The sequence below is a fragment of the Sus scrofa genome, chromosome 3 (assembly GCF_054392235.1).
Source record: "Sus scrofa isolate SSC_HxYL_T2T_F1_AM1 chromosome 3, Sscrofa_HxYL_maternal_Yorkshire_Landrace_v2.0, whole genome shotgun sequence".
NCBI lineage: Eukaryota > Metazoa > Chordata > Mammalia > Artiodactyla > Suidae > Sus > Sus scrofa.
In genome coordinates this window covers 119,983,527-119,999,047 of record NC_139385.1, presented here as the reverse complement: position 1 = coordinate 119,999,047, position 15,521 = coordinate 119,983,527, and the positions used below count along the sequence as shown (strand labels likewise).

Genomic DNA, 15,521 nt, shown 5'->3' with positions numbered 1-15,521 from the left:
GTGGCATATGGAGTTTCCCAGGCTAGTCACCAGCCTACGCCAGAGCCACAGCAACGCGGGATTCGAGCCACATCTGCAACCTACACCACAGCTCACCACAACGCTGGATCCTTAACCCACTGAGCAAGGCCAGGGATCGAACCTGCAACTTCATGATTCCTAGTCATATTCGTTAACCACTGTGCCACGATGGGGACTCCTAGAAACAATTTTAATGTCCACAATAGGGGCTTGTCCAAATAAATAAGGATACAGTCAAATGATGAAATACTAGAGTCACTAAAAATGAGATAACAAGAAAATACTGACATGGAAAAAATTCACAATTTATTAACTGAAAAATTTGAATTATTTATGGATGAATTGATATACGTCTTGCATTTGCTCAAGAAATAATTCAGGGTAAACCCTGGAGCAAGGTTCTGCCTATCCAAGGCCACTGCTGGGCGCAGACCCCGGGTGAAGCCACTGTCACCATGGAGGCAAAACCTTCAACTGAGGAGTTGGGGGATGAGAAGGAAGGAAAGTACATCAAACTCAAAGTCATTGGACAGGACAGCAGTGAGATTCACTTCAAAGTGAAAATGACAACACATCTCAAGAAACTCAAAGAATCATACTGTCAAAGACAGGGAGTTCCAATGACTTCACTCAGGTTTCTCTTTGAAGGTCAGAGAATTGCTGATAATCATCCTCCAAAAGAACTAGGAATGGAGGAAGAAGATGGGATTGAAAATTATCAGGAACAAACAGGGCGTCATTCAGTGGTTTAGATATTCTTTCTATTTCTTTTCTTTGCCCTTAATCCATTTCTATTTTTAAAAATAGTTCTTTTGTAATGTGGTGTTCAAAACAGAGTTGAAAACTGGCACCCCATCTCTTTAAAACATCTGGTAACTTGAATTCTAGTGTCCATTCTTCATTATTGTTTGTTTTCTTTGTGCTGATTTTTGGTGATCAAACCTCAGCCCCCTTCATATTGTCCTCTCCTTTTTAAAAATTACATGTGTGTACAGAGAGGCCATCTTTTCCAGAACTGTGCATTCGCAGGCTTGTGATAAATAGGATCGACTGATTCAAATGCTCAAATGACTTTTCAACTGGCTCTGAAGTTCTAGCATGTGATTGCTTCACTCCTGGACTATGACTTTCAGTTGGAAATGGAAGTTTTTCAGAGAACTGAACTGTGGAAAAATGACCTTTCCTTAATGTGAAAAATCTGCTTTTAAAATTGAGGGTCTGCCTCATATGTGTTGGTGGGAATGTAAATTGGTACAACCACCTTGGAAACCAGTATGGAGGTACTTCAGAAAACTAAATATAGAACTACCCATATGACCCAGCAAGCCCACTCTTGGGCATATATCTGGACAAAACTTTCCTTGAAAAAGATACATGCACCCATATGTTCACTGCAGCACTATTCACAATAGCCAAGACATGGAAACAACCTAAATGTCCATCAACAGATGAATGGATTAAGAAGATGTGGTATATATACACAATGGAATACTACTCAGCCATAAAAAAGAATGACATCATGCCATTTGCAACAACATGGATGAAACTAGAGACTCTCATACTAAGTGAAGTCAGTCAGAAAGAGAGAGACAAATACCATATGATATCACTTATATCTGGAATCTAATATATGGCACAAATGAACATTTCCACAGAAAAGAAACTCATGGACTTGGAGAATAGACTTGTGGTTGCCAAGGGGGAGGGACTGGGTGGGACTGGGAATTTGGGGTTAATGGATGCAAACTATTGCCTTTGTAATGAATAAGCAATGAGATCCTGCTGTATAGCACTGGGAACTATATCTAGTCACTTATGATAGAGCATGATAATGTGAGAAAAAGAACATATAGTATGTGTGACTGGGTCACTTTGCTGTACAGTAGAAAATTGACAGAACACTGTAAACCAGCTATAATGGAAAAAATAAAAATTATTTTTAAAAAACTATAATTAAAATAAAATAAAATCTGAGGGTCTGGAGCAAAATATCAAGTTGGAGCCAAGATGGCAGAGATGGTGAGAACAATGACTAACTCCAAAGGTGGCTTCACTGAAAAGAAAGCATTTTTAAGATGAAAGAGAAACCTTGTCAGAAGATCCCAGAAAAGTTTTAACTTTCATTAGCAGTTAAGTCATTCATGCAAAAGTGTATACAACAGAACAGTGCTCTTTTTTATTTTATTTATATTTTTTGGCCTGGGATATGGGTTTTAAATGGATGTTGTCTGTACCAGCTTCATTAAAATAAACAAAATATTTGTAAAAACCATAAAAAAAGGAATAATTCAGAAGAAGGAGATGTGATGGAGGGTTTAGATAAAACAAGGTGGACCACAGGTTGATAATTACATAAGTGAAATGACTGGGAAATGGAAGATCATAATACTACTCAGTCTACTTTTGTATATTTTCAAAATTCTCCATAATAAAATTCTATATAACTATATACAGTATGGATGCATTTAAGTATAGAAGTGAAAAATAGATAAAAAGATAAATGATATACATCAAAAACTTGGATGGTCTTAACTGGTCGCTTTTATCATCATTTGCTTATTTATAGTCTTTAATTGATCTGCGCTAAATGCAAACTAGTCTTGTAGTAAGAACTTCTAAAACTCTACCATAAAATATGGCCTACTCTTCCATTTGTCCATATTTCCTTTGGAATAAAGAATCATACCATTTTCACCACCCTGTTTTATAGCAACATTCTGTTTTTTTCCTTTAGCAGAAACAATATACTAAGCATCAAATTTTATCTTTTTTTTTTTTTTCTGTTTTTGACCACACTCGGAAGCATATTGAAGTTCCCAGGCCAGGGATCAAATTGGAGCTGCATGTGCAATGTACTCCATAGATGTGGCAATGCTGGATCCTTGCCCACTGTGCCAAACCACGGATTGAAGCAGCAATGCCACAGAGACAAGTCAGATCATTAACCCACTATGCCACAACGGGAACTCCAAAACTTCACTTTGGGATTCCTGTTGTGGTGTAGCAGAAATGAATCTATGACTAGTATCCATGAGGACGCAGATTCCATCCCCAGCCTCACTCAGCGGGTTAAGGATCCAGTATTGTAATCACGGAAACAGCTCAGATCCTGCAATGCCATGGCTGGGGCTTAGGCCAGCGGCTACAGCTCCAATCCGACACCTAGCCTGGGGTTCGGCCACAGGTGAGGTCCTAAAAAGCAATCCATCAATAAATAAATATTAAAATTGTCCAATTTTAAGCTTGAAAAAAATTCATACATACATTCAGTTATGGGACTTGCTTTAGAACACAATCATCAATGTACCACTAATTTCTCAGAAGGCCCATCATTTAGTTCAGTGGTTGTCAGCCCTGGCTAATCCATTAGAATCACCTGGGAGTTTTATTGTTTTTTATTGACACCATTGTCCAGCCTCGATTCCCCCAATGTTCTTTTTTTTTTTTTTTCCCATGGGTAGAAAATTAGTATTTTTTTTTATTATTTTCCCACTGTACAGCAAGGGGGTCAGGTTATCCTTACATGTATACATTACAATTATAGTTTTTCCCCCACCCTTTCTTCTGTTTCCCCCAAATGTTCTTATTTAATTGGTCTGAGACAGGGTTCAGGCACTGCACTTTTTTTTTTTTTAAGTTCCCTCTATTGATTCTAATGTATAGGCATGACTTGGAGCCACTGTCTTAGAGCCTACTTTGGACCTTGGCTGCATTTTGGAATCACTGGAGTAGTTATAAAAACACAGATGCCAGGAGCCCACTTCGCAAGTTTCTGATTTAATTGGTCTGGGCTATGGCCTGGGCATCAGAATTTTTATTTCTATGCATATATTTCCCCACCCAGTATAAATCTTTCATTTACTAATGTCTGAGATTTATTTCTTTGTTAAGAATTTTCTCCTGTTAAAATATTAACACCCCGGTACCCAGGGATTAAGGTGGTGGAATAGAAGGACTGGAGCTCAACTTCTCTCCTAAAAACAACAAAATTCACAACTAAAGGCTGAGCAATCTTCAACCAAATGAACCAGAAATCTTAAAAAAGTTACCCTACTCCAGAAGAAAAAGAGGAGGCCACATCGAGAGATAGGAGGGACGATCTCGTGATATAAACAACCCCATACCTTCTGCGTGGGAAGCCCCACAGACTGGAAACTAACTGGTTCACAGAGACTCACCTACAGGAGTGAGAGTCCTGAGCCAAACATCAAACTCTTACATGTGGGGATCTGGGATGGGAGAAAGAGCCCCTGGAGCACCTGGCATTGAAGGCCAGTGGGACTTGTGCACAGGAGCTCCATGGAACTGGGAGAAATGGAGACCCCATTCTTAAATGGCGCACACAGACTTTCACATGCACTGGGTCCCAGGGAAAAGCAGTCTCCATAGCAATCTGGGTCAAACCCGACTGCAGTTCTTGGAGGACCTCCTGGGGAAACAGGGGTGAATGTGGCTTGTTGTGAGGGAAGGACATTGGAAGTAAAACTCTCGGGAATATTCAGCAGTGTGCCTTTCTCTGGAGGTGGCCATTTTGGGAAAACCTGGCCCCACCCATCAGCACCGAGAAGCCCCAGGGAAAACAACAATCCAGGTGTGATCACAGCCCTGCCCCTCAGTAAACAGGCTACCTAAAGACCCCTCAGGCACACAGATGCCTCTAATCCCATCCAGAGACTAAGCCCCACCCACCAGAAGGATATGGGAATCAGCTTCACCTACCAGTGGGCAGGCACCAGTCCCTCCCAATGGGAAGCCTACAGCAAGCCTCTGTACCAATTTCAGCCACAAGGGGGGAAGACACCAGAAGTAAGAGAGGCTATAACTCTATTATCTGTAAAAAGGTTACCACGCCAAAAACCTTTAAAAATGAAAAGACAGAGAACTATAACTCAGATGAGGGAGAAAGAAAAAAAAAAAACAGAAAATCAGCTAAGTGATGAGGAGATTCTCAGCCTCCAGGAAAAAGACTTTAGACTGTTGATGCTGAAGATGATGCAAGACATTGGAAATAAACTAGAGGCAAAGATGGATAACTTACAGGAAACACTGAACAAAGAGATACAAGATATAAAACATAGAAGAGATGCAAAATACAATAACTGAAATAAAAAATTCACTAGAAGCAGCTAACAGCAGAATACAGGAGGCAGAAGAACAAATATGTGAGATGGAGGACAGATTAGAAGAAATTACGAATGCAGAACAGAAAAGAGAAAAAAGATTGAAAACAAATGAAGAGAGTCTCAGAGAACTCTGGGACAATGTGAAATGCACCAACATCCATATTATAGGGGTGCCAGAAGGAGAAAAGAGAAAGAAGGGGACAGAAAAAATATTCCAAGAGATAATAGCTGAAAACTTCCCTGACATAGGAAGGGAACCACTCACTCAAATCCAAGAAGCGCAACAAGTACCATATAAAATTGCTGGAGTCCAGCTACAGCAGCCAGGGTGTCCCTGTGGGGATGGACAGTGTTGGCGGATGCACACCGAAACAGCCCCTTTGTTCCTTCTTTCAGGGCACTTGACTGCTCAAATTTTATTGGCATAAGTGGTTGATTATGTAGACAATTTCTAACTACAGATTACATCATAGTGTTAAAAGTACATTGGTCAGCTTTTAGATTTTGTTTTTCAATCACATGGTACAGCAGCAATACATCATGTTTTAAAATCTTTGGCCTAACTAAATTTAGTGAGTACAATTCAAGGACAAACAGGTACAACATATCATGTGGAAAAGAGGAGACCCAGCACAAACCATGTCATTGCCAGCCAATTCCCACAAGCCGAAGAAGTTACAGACACAAAAAATCTTGTCTTCAGACTAGTGTCTATCTTAAAAGTGTCCTTGACAGAGAGACAGTGTGAGAAAATACAAATCGACTTAGCTAGCTATCATTAAAAGTTTCTAAAATCAAGGAAAAAACTCACAGCTAGGTTTCTTTTGATCATGAATAATATGTGTCTAACTTCTATAAACTTTATTAAAATCCTAACTCTAAAGTTTACTGTATAACTGGTTAATAGATAAACACTATGTTTTTAATTAAGTTGGATTTGAATAGGGAAAAGTCCTTCAGGATGAAATTCTTATTATATGATTGTTGTAATTTTGTTAAATCACAAATCACCACAGGAAAATAAGAATGGAAAATATGAATAATAAGTAAATAATCAGGAAAGACTGAGGAAAACGGAATAACAAATAAAACAACAGGAAAGACTAGGTCACCAGCGAAACAATCCATGTTCTCCAGCGAAAACATGGAAATTGTTTTCCCAGAAAAGCCCCAATTTTTCCCCATCAACATTAACATGAGAGCCATGTAACCTGAGGCCTGCCCTCAATTGCACCGTACAGGCAAGTCTAATCCTGCCCTCGGTTGTTCACCATAGAGGCAGGCCTCAACATGCCCTCAGTTTTTCACCATACAGGCAGGCTTCCACCTGCCCTCAGTTTTTTACCACACAGAAAGGCTTCTATCCTGACCAGAAGCCCACCTTTGGCTTGCACCATTCGGTGAGCTCCCTTCCTTGGCTATTTGTATCTTCTCAGCTCCCCGCATAAAATAAACCCAAGAAGGAACATCCCAAGACACATATTAATCCAAGTAACCAAAATTAAGGACAAAGAGAAAATCTTGAAAGCAACTAGGGAAAAGAAACAAATAACATACAAGGGAATCCAATAAGGTTATCAGCAGATTTTTCAGCAGAAACTCTGCAGGCAAGAAGGGAGTGGCATGATATACTTAACATGATGAAAGGAAAAAACCTCCAACCAAGATTACTTTACCCAGCAAGGCTCTCATTCAGATTTGAAGGAGAAAGCAAAACCTTCACAGATAAGCAAAAGCTGAGAGAATTCAGCAACACTAAACCAGCCTTACAACAAATACTAAAGGAACTTCTCTAGGCAGAAGAGAGAAGGGCGCAACAGGAAACAAAAAAACCACAAATGACAAGGCTCACCAGTAAAGGTATATATACAGTAAAGATATGAAATCATCCATGCACAATTATGCCACCAAAATCAGAAATCATGAGAAGAGGTGGGTACCAATGCAGAACACTGGAGATGAACTTGCAATTAAGAGACCAACAACTTAAAACAATCTCATTTACATATAGACTCTTATATCAAAACTTCAGAATAACTGCAAACCAAAAATCTACAATTGATACACAAAGAAAAATCAACTCAAATACAACACTAAAGAGAGTCATCAAACCAGAAGAGGAGAGAACAAGAGAAGAAGGGAAGAAAAAAGAGCAACAAAAACAAATCCAAAGCAATTAATAAAATGGCAATAAGAACATACATATCAATAACTACCTTAAATGTTAATGGACTCAATGCCCCAAACAAAAGACAGAGACTGGCTGAATGGATACAAAAAACAAGACCCATATATATGCTATCTTCAAGAGACCCACTTCATTTGTAGGGACACATACAAACTGAAAGTGAAAGGATGAAAGAAAATATTGCATGCAAACAGGGATCAAAAGAAAGCTGGAGTAGCAATACTCGTAACAGACAAAATAGACTTTAAAATGAAGAATATCTTAAGGGACAAAGAAGGTCATTACATAATGATCAAAGGATCAATCCAAGAAGAAGATATAACAATTTTAAATAACTACGCACCCAACATAGGTTCACCACAATATATAAGGCAACTGCTAACAATCTTAAGGACAAATCAACAATAACACAATCATAGTGGGGGACTTTAACACCCCACTTACAGCAATGGACAGATCATCCAGACAGAAAATTAATAAGGAAACACAGGCCCTGAATGAAGCATTAGACCAGATGGACTTAATAGATATTTATAGGACATTCCATCCGAAAGCAACAGAATACACATTATTCTCAAGTACACATGGAACATTCTCTAAGATTGATCACATTCTGGGCTTCAAATCAAACCTCGGCAACTTTAAGAAAATTGAAATCATATCAAGCATCTTTTCTGACCACAACAATATACGCCTGGAAATCAACAAGAAAAAAACTGCAAAAAACACAAACACGTGGAGACTCAAAAACATGCTACTAAACAACCAATGGATCACTGAAGAAATCAAAGAGGCAATTTAAAAATACCTAGAAGCAGGAGTTCCCGTCATGGCGCAGTGGTTAACGAATCCGACGAGGAACCATGAGGTTGCGGGTTCGGTCCCTGCCCTCGCTCAGTGGGTTAACGATCCGGCGTTGCCGTGAGCTGTGGTGTAGGTTGCAGACGCGGCTCGGATCTCACGTTGCTGTGGCTCTGGTGTAGGCCGGTGGCTACAGCTCCGATTCAGCCCTTAGCCTGGGAACCTCCATATGCCATGGGAGCGGCCCAAGAAATAGCAACAACAACAACAACAACAACAACAACAACAAAAAAGACAAAAGACAAAAAAAAAATACCTAGAAGCAAATGACAACCAAGATACGGCACTCCAAAGCCTATGGGATGCAGCAAAAGCCATTCTAAGAGGAAAGTTTAGAGCAATACAAGCCCACCTCAGGAAACAAGAAAAAGCTCAAATAAACAAGCTAACTTTACATCTAAAGCAGCTTGAGAGAGAAGAACAGACTAGACCTAAAGTTAGGAGAAGGAAAGAAATCATAAAGATCAGAGCAGAAATCAATGAAATAGAAACAAAGAAAACCATAGAAAAGATCAATGAAATGAAAAGCTGGTTCTTTGAATAAATCAACAACATTGATAAACCCTTAGCCAGACTTATCAGGAAAAAAAGAGAGAGGACTCAAATCAATAAAATTAGAAATGAAAAAGGAGAAGTAACAACAGACACCACAGAAATACAAAGGATCATAAGAGACTACTATATGCAACTGTACGCCAATAAAATGGAAAACCTAGAAGAAATGGACACATTCTTAGAAAGGTATAATCTTCCAAGACTAAACCAAGATGAAATAGAAAAGATGAATGGACCAACCACAAGACCTGAAATTGAAACTGTGATTTAAAAACTTCCAACAAACAAAAGTCCAGGACCAGATGGCTTCACAGGTGAATTCTATCAAACATTAAGAGAAGAGCTAACACCTCTCCTTCCAAAACTATTTCAAAAAACTGCAGAGGAAGAGATACTCCCAAACTCATTCTATGAGGCCACCATCACCCTGGTACCAAAACCAGACAAAGATACCACAAAAAAAGAAAACTACAGGCCAATTTCACTGATGAACATTAATGCAAAAATCCTCAACAAAATACTAGCGAACTGCATAACAATACATCAAAAGGACTGTACATCATGATCAAGTGGGATTTAGCCCAGGGATGCAAGGGTTCTTCAATATCCACAAATCCATCAGTGTGATACACCACATTCACAAACTGAAGAATAAAAACCATGCGATCCTCTCAAAAGATGTGGAAAAAGCCTTTGACAAAAATCCAGCACCCATTTCTGATAAAAACCTGCAGAAAGTGGGCATAGCGGGAACCTACCTCAACATGATAAAGGCCATATATGACAAACCCACAGCAAACATCATTCTCAATGGTGAAATGCTGAAAGAATTCCTGCTGAGATCAGGAACAAGACAAGGATGTCTGTGCTCACCACCTCTAGTCAACATAGTTTGGGAAGTCCTAGCCACAGCAATCAGAGAAGTAAAAGAGATAAAAGGAATCCAAATTGGAAAGGAAGAAGTCAAACTATCACTATTTATAGATGACATGATACTATACCTACAGAATCCTAAAGACTCTACCAGAAAACTGTTTGAGCTCATCCATGAATTTGGAAAAGTCGCAGGATACAAAATTAAAATACAGAAATCAATCGCATTTCTATACACTAACAAGGAAAGAGCAGAAAGAGAAATTAGGGAAGCAATCCCGTTTACCAGCGCATCCAAAAGAATAAAATACCTAGGAGTAAACCTACCTAAAGAGACAAAAGACCTGTACTCTGAAAACTATAAGATGCTGATGAACGAAATCAAAAATGACACAAATAGATGGAAAGACATACCATGCTCGTGGATGGGAAGAGTTAATATTATCAAAATGACTATACTACCTAAAGCAATGTACAGATTCAATGCAATCCCTATCAAATTACCAAGGACGTTTTTCACAGAACTAGAACAATATATTTTAACCTTTGTTTGAAAGCACAAAAGACCCAGAATAGCCAAAGACATCCTGAAAAAGAAAAATGGAGCTGGACAAATCGGGCTGCCTGACTTCAGACCATACTACAAAGCAACAATCATCAAAACCATATGGTACTGGCACAAAGACAGACATGGAGATCAGTGGAACAGGATAGAAAGTCCAGAATTAAACTCACACACCTACAGCTAACTATGACAAAGGAGGCAAGAACATACAATGGAGAAAGGATCGCTTGTTCAATAAGTGGTGCTGGGAAAATGGGACAGCCACATGGAAAAGAATGAAATTAGAACACTCCCGAACACCATACACAAAAATAAACTCAAAATGGATTAAAGACCTAGATATAAGACCAGACACTATAAAACTCTTAGAGGAAAACATAGGCCAAACACTCTCTGACATAAACAACAGCACCATCTTCTCAGATCCACTTCTTAGGGTAATGACAATAAAAACAAAAATAAACAAATGGGACCTAATTAAACTTAAAGGTTTCTGCACAGCAAAGGAAACTCTAAACAAAATGAAAAGACAACCCACAGAATGGGAGAAAATATTTGCAAGTGAATGGACTGACAAGGAATTAATCTCCAAAATTTATAAACAACTTCTGCAGCTCCATACCAAAAAACAAACAAACAACCCCATCAAAAAATGGGCAGAAGATCTAAACAGACAGTTCTCCAAAGAAGACATACAGACGGCCAAAAAACACATGAAAAGATGTTCAACATCACTCATTCTTAGAGAAATGCAAATCAAAACCACTCTGAGGTACCACCTTACACCACCCAGAATGCCCAGAATGGCCATCATCCAAAAGTCTACAAACAATAAGTGCTAGAAAGGGTGTGGAGAAAAAGGAACCCTAGTACACTGTTGGTGGGACTGCAAATGGGTGCAACCACTGTGGAAAGCAGTATGGAGATTCCTCAGAAAACTGAAAATAGAATTACCATTTGATCCAGCCATCCCACTCCTGGGCGTCTATCCAGAGAAAACCATGACTCACAAAGACACATGTACTCCGATGTTCATTGCAGCACTATTCACAATAGCCAAGACATGGAAACAACAGAGAAGTGGATCCAGAAGATGTGGTACATATACACAATGGAATATTACTCAGCCATTAAAAGGAATGAAATGCCAGCATTTTTAGCAACATGGATGGACCTAGAAACTATCATGCTAAGTGAAGTCAGCCATACAATGAGACACCAACATCAAGTGCTTTCACTGACATGAAAATCTGAAAAAAGGACAGACTGAACTTCTTTGCAGGACAGATGCTGATTCACAGACATTGAAAAACTTATCGTCTCCAGAGAAGACAGTTTGGGGGTTGGGGGGATGTGCTTGGGCTGTGGGATGGAAATCCCGTGAAATTATACAACTACAGATGTGATAAATTCATTTGAGTAATAAAAAAAAATATTAACACCCCACTAAGAAAAGGTTCATTAAGGAATTCCAGTCGTGGCTCAGTGGTAATGAACCTGACTAGTATCCTTGAGGATGCAGGTTCGATCCCTGGCCCTGCTCAGTGGGTTAAGGATCCAGCATTGCAATAGGCTGTGGTGTAGGTTGCAGACAAGGCTCAGATCCCACATTGCTGTGGCTGTGGTGTAGGCCCCTAGCCTGGGAATTTGCATATGCTGCAGGTGCAGCCATAAAAAACAAACAAAAAAAGGAAGAAAAGAAAGAAAAGATGCATTAAGATTCGCAATCCCTGACAGTTTCATGAGAAGAAAAATTAGTTTAATCTGTCTTTTACATCAACAACCCTGAAAAGTTTTGAATATGAGGAATGAGAAAAGAGTGGTAAGACAAAGGTTATGCGAGGGCTGATACATATCAATAGAGAGAGAGAAGTCCAAGAGAGAGAAACTAGAGTATAAGACAAATTTTCCCTGCTTTTTTTTTTTTTTTTTTTTTTTTGTCTTTTTGCCATTTCTTGGGCCGCTCCTGTGGCATATGGAGGTTCCCAGGCTAGGGGTCGAATCGGAACTGTAGCCCCCGGCCTACGCCACAGCCACAGCAATGCGGGATCGGAGCCTTGTCCGCAACCTACACCACAGCTCACAGCAACACCAGATAGTTAACCCACTGAGCAAGGGCAGGGATCGAACCCGCAACCTCATGGTTCCTAGTCGGATTCATTAACCACTGTGCCACGAGAGGAACTCTAAATTTTCCCTGCTTTAAAAGAGGTAGATGACACACAAATACTGTAGGGGTCTACAGATATGAGTTATTTAGTAGTCAAAAATCATAGAAACAGAAAATCAAAAAGTTGCCAGAGGAGGAGGAGGGAATGGGGAAATGTTGTTTAATGGGTCTAGAGTTTCAGTTTTGCAAGATGCAAAGAGGTCTGGTGATGGATGGTGGTGATGTTTGCACAATATGAATGTACCAAATACCACTGAACCTCACACTTAAAAGTGGTAAAGATAGTAAATTTTATTATGTATTTTATCACAATTTTAAAAATTGGTAAAAGAAAGTGGCAGATGACAACGATGTTTGAAAACCTTAAGGTCTATTCCCCTAGCTGAGCTTTATTCAGCTAAACCAAGTATCCTCAGATGATCCAAAACTGAATTTCCTCATGAGATCAACTTTTCTTTTTTTTTTTTGGTCTTTGTGTCTCTTTAGGGCTGAACCTGCAGCATATGGAGGTTCCTAGGCTAGAGGTCCAATAGGAGCTGTAACGGCCAGCCTACACCACAGCTCCAGCAACTCAGGATCTGAGCCACATCTTTGACCCTCACCACAGCAACAGCGGATTCTTAACCTACTGAGCTAGGCCAGGGATCAAACCCACGTCCTCATGGATGCAAGTTGGGTTCTCTAACCCCTGAGCCACAGCGGGAACTCCGAGATCAACTTTCTGTTCTGAGCTTAGAGAGAAGCTTCACCAAGGTAGAACCTCACTTCACCTTCCTTTTGTTCTCAGGATCACAGTGAAAAACATCTCTGTGGCTCCTCTGTGATGAAACTGACGACCCCATTAATCAAGATTTTCAACTTTGAGAAGCACGCCTGTAGCCATTTTCCCAACAGTTACCACTGGTGTTTAAAATTTAACACTGATTTTCAGAGACCACCACTAAAATCCAAAGCTTGTCCAGGTTTCAATGATTTCACAATACACATGGTGGGCATTTAATATCTCCTTTCCTAATGGCACTAATAGGGATGCAGTAGGATAGTTACACAGGTAGTTGTAGAAGTCCCAGTAGGGGACCATAGATAGAGAGGGAAACCTAGGGAAGTTTGGGAAATCACTGTAAGTTAATAATCACTCAAGAAGGCCATCAAAACGAAGCAGCCTTGCTTAACTACAAAACCACAAATAAAAGCACAAGATATGCCCTCAGGTCATTAAAATAAGGCTCCATTCAAGTTCAGCAAGACAATGACCCTTAGAACAAAGGCAAGGAGTTTAAGGACTGCCCTTTTGCTGATTTGAATAAGCACCTTGACAGTCCTGATTTGACCTTATAGGGTCAAGTACTCTCTTACGGGATACCAAGGAGGAGCTACTAAGAGAAAGAGGAAGAGGCAGTCTTTTCCCACTTCCCACTCTCCTTGATTATAAAAACGTAGCCCAGGGGAGAGCCTCCTTGTCTGCCCACTTGTATCTCTCACAAGTGTCTTACCTAAATAAATCTATTTCTTGCCTATCACTTGGTCTCTCACTGAATTCCTTCTGCTCTGAGGCACAAAGAACCTGAACCTCAGGAAATCCAGACACTGGATGAATGATTCTAATTTAGAAGCCATGGGCTCAAGTCCCAACCTGGGTTCTTTTTGTTTTGTTTTGTTTTGTCTTTTTGCCATTTCTTGGGCAGCTCCTACAGCATATAGAGGTTCCCAGGCTAGGAGTCGAATCCGAGCTGTAGCCACAGGCCTACACCAGAGCCACAGCCCTACACCAGAGCCACAGCAACGCAGGATCTGAGCCGCGTCTGCAACCTACACCACAGCTCACCGCAATGCTGGATCCTTAACCCACTGAGCAAGGCCAGGGATCGAATCCGCAACCTCATGGTTCCTAGTCGGATTTGTTAACCACTGAGCCACGACAGGAACTCCCCCGATCTGGGTTCTGGCCAGGTTCAAGTTATAACTGCTGTCAGTTTCAGCACTATTCTTTCTGGAACTCTCACTTTTCAGGAACTCATATTTTTCCAGTTATCTTGATCCCATTTTTTGTTGCCACTTTCTCTCATCTCCAAAGTTTTCCTACTGTCTTCTCAACTTGAAGCCATAATACATAATATGGTAAATGTTGATTGTAAACCCTCAAATAAACACAGTAAAATGGAAAATTTCTTCAAGCAGTCAGTGAAACAGTTACAGAGGACTGGGGAAACCTCTTTGATATCACACATAACTTTCAGTTTTCCAGTGCAAATCAAAGTCTTAACCTAGCTTTTAGATTTTAGTTTTAAATTGTCTTTCTTCTTGACACTCCCGTCAATGTTTCCTAAACTTGCTTTACGATAGAGATCAATTAGGGTGCTTATTAAAAACAAGAAGGGTGGGGGGGACTCCCAAAGCTCTTCCTGAAGATTCTGTTTCAGTAAGTCCAGGGTGGGACTCAAGACTTCGTAACTGTCTGTGTATCTCAAGTGACCCCGCTTTAAGCAAAGTCGCCTGCACATAGACAGGAGCAAACAGCAGATACAGCTCTTTCCAATTTCCTGACTTCTTTTTCCCACTTACATCCATTCCAGCAGTTCCCTGCATTTTCCCCTGGACTTCAGTGTCTTGTCTCTGCTATTCAAGATGTGGTCCTCAGACACCGGTGAGGTGCAGCAGCCTCACCAGGGAGCTTGTTAGAAACACAGAATCTCAGGACCACCTCAGACCTTCAGAACCTGCACTTCAGCAGGAACCACGGATGATCTCTCTGTCTGCTAAACAGTGAGATGCATTGAGAGAGAAATGTTTTCCAAACTTTGTGGTAAATGCCAAAATCACATGGGGCCTTCTTAAACCTGCAGCTGCTAAGTTCCTCCCTGAACCAAGTGGTAATTCTGATGTATATCAAAATTTAAGAAATGCTGCCCCAAACGACTACTCCTTCCAATTTTAACTTTGGCTGAGAGTAGACTTTTTTTTTTTTTTGCTTTTTTGCTTTGTAGGGCCACACCTGTGACACATGGAGGTTCTGAGCTGTAGCCACTGGTCACAGCCACAGCCTCAGCAACTCAGGATCTGAGCTGAGTCTGTGACCTACACCACAGCTCATGGCAACATGGGATCCCCGACCCACTGAGTGAGGCCAGGGATTGAACCTGTGTCCTCATGGATACTAGTCAGATT

At 40.3% G+C, this 15,521-nt stretch overlaps 1 protein-coding gene and 1 pseudogene across 3 annotated transcripts in view; one reads left to right on the top strand and one right to left on the bottom strand.

The window, feature by feature from the left end:
- The window catches only part of SRD5A2 (steroid 5 alpha-reductase 2), a 205,286-nt gene that overhangs the window by 136,498 nt on the left and 53,267 nt on the right, over positions 1 to 15,521 (bottom strand). The gene's annotated exons all lie outside the window — the stretch shown is intronic.
- LOC146404893 (small ubiquitin-related modifier 1 pseudogene) lies at positions 477 to 773 on the top strand (annotated as a pseudogene).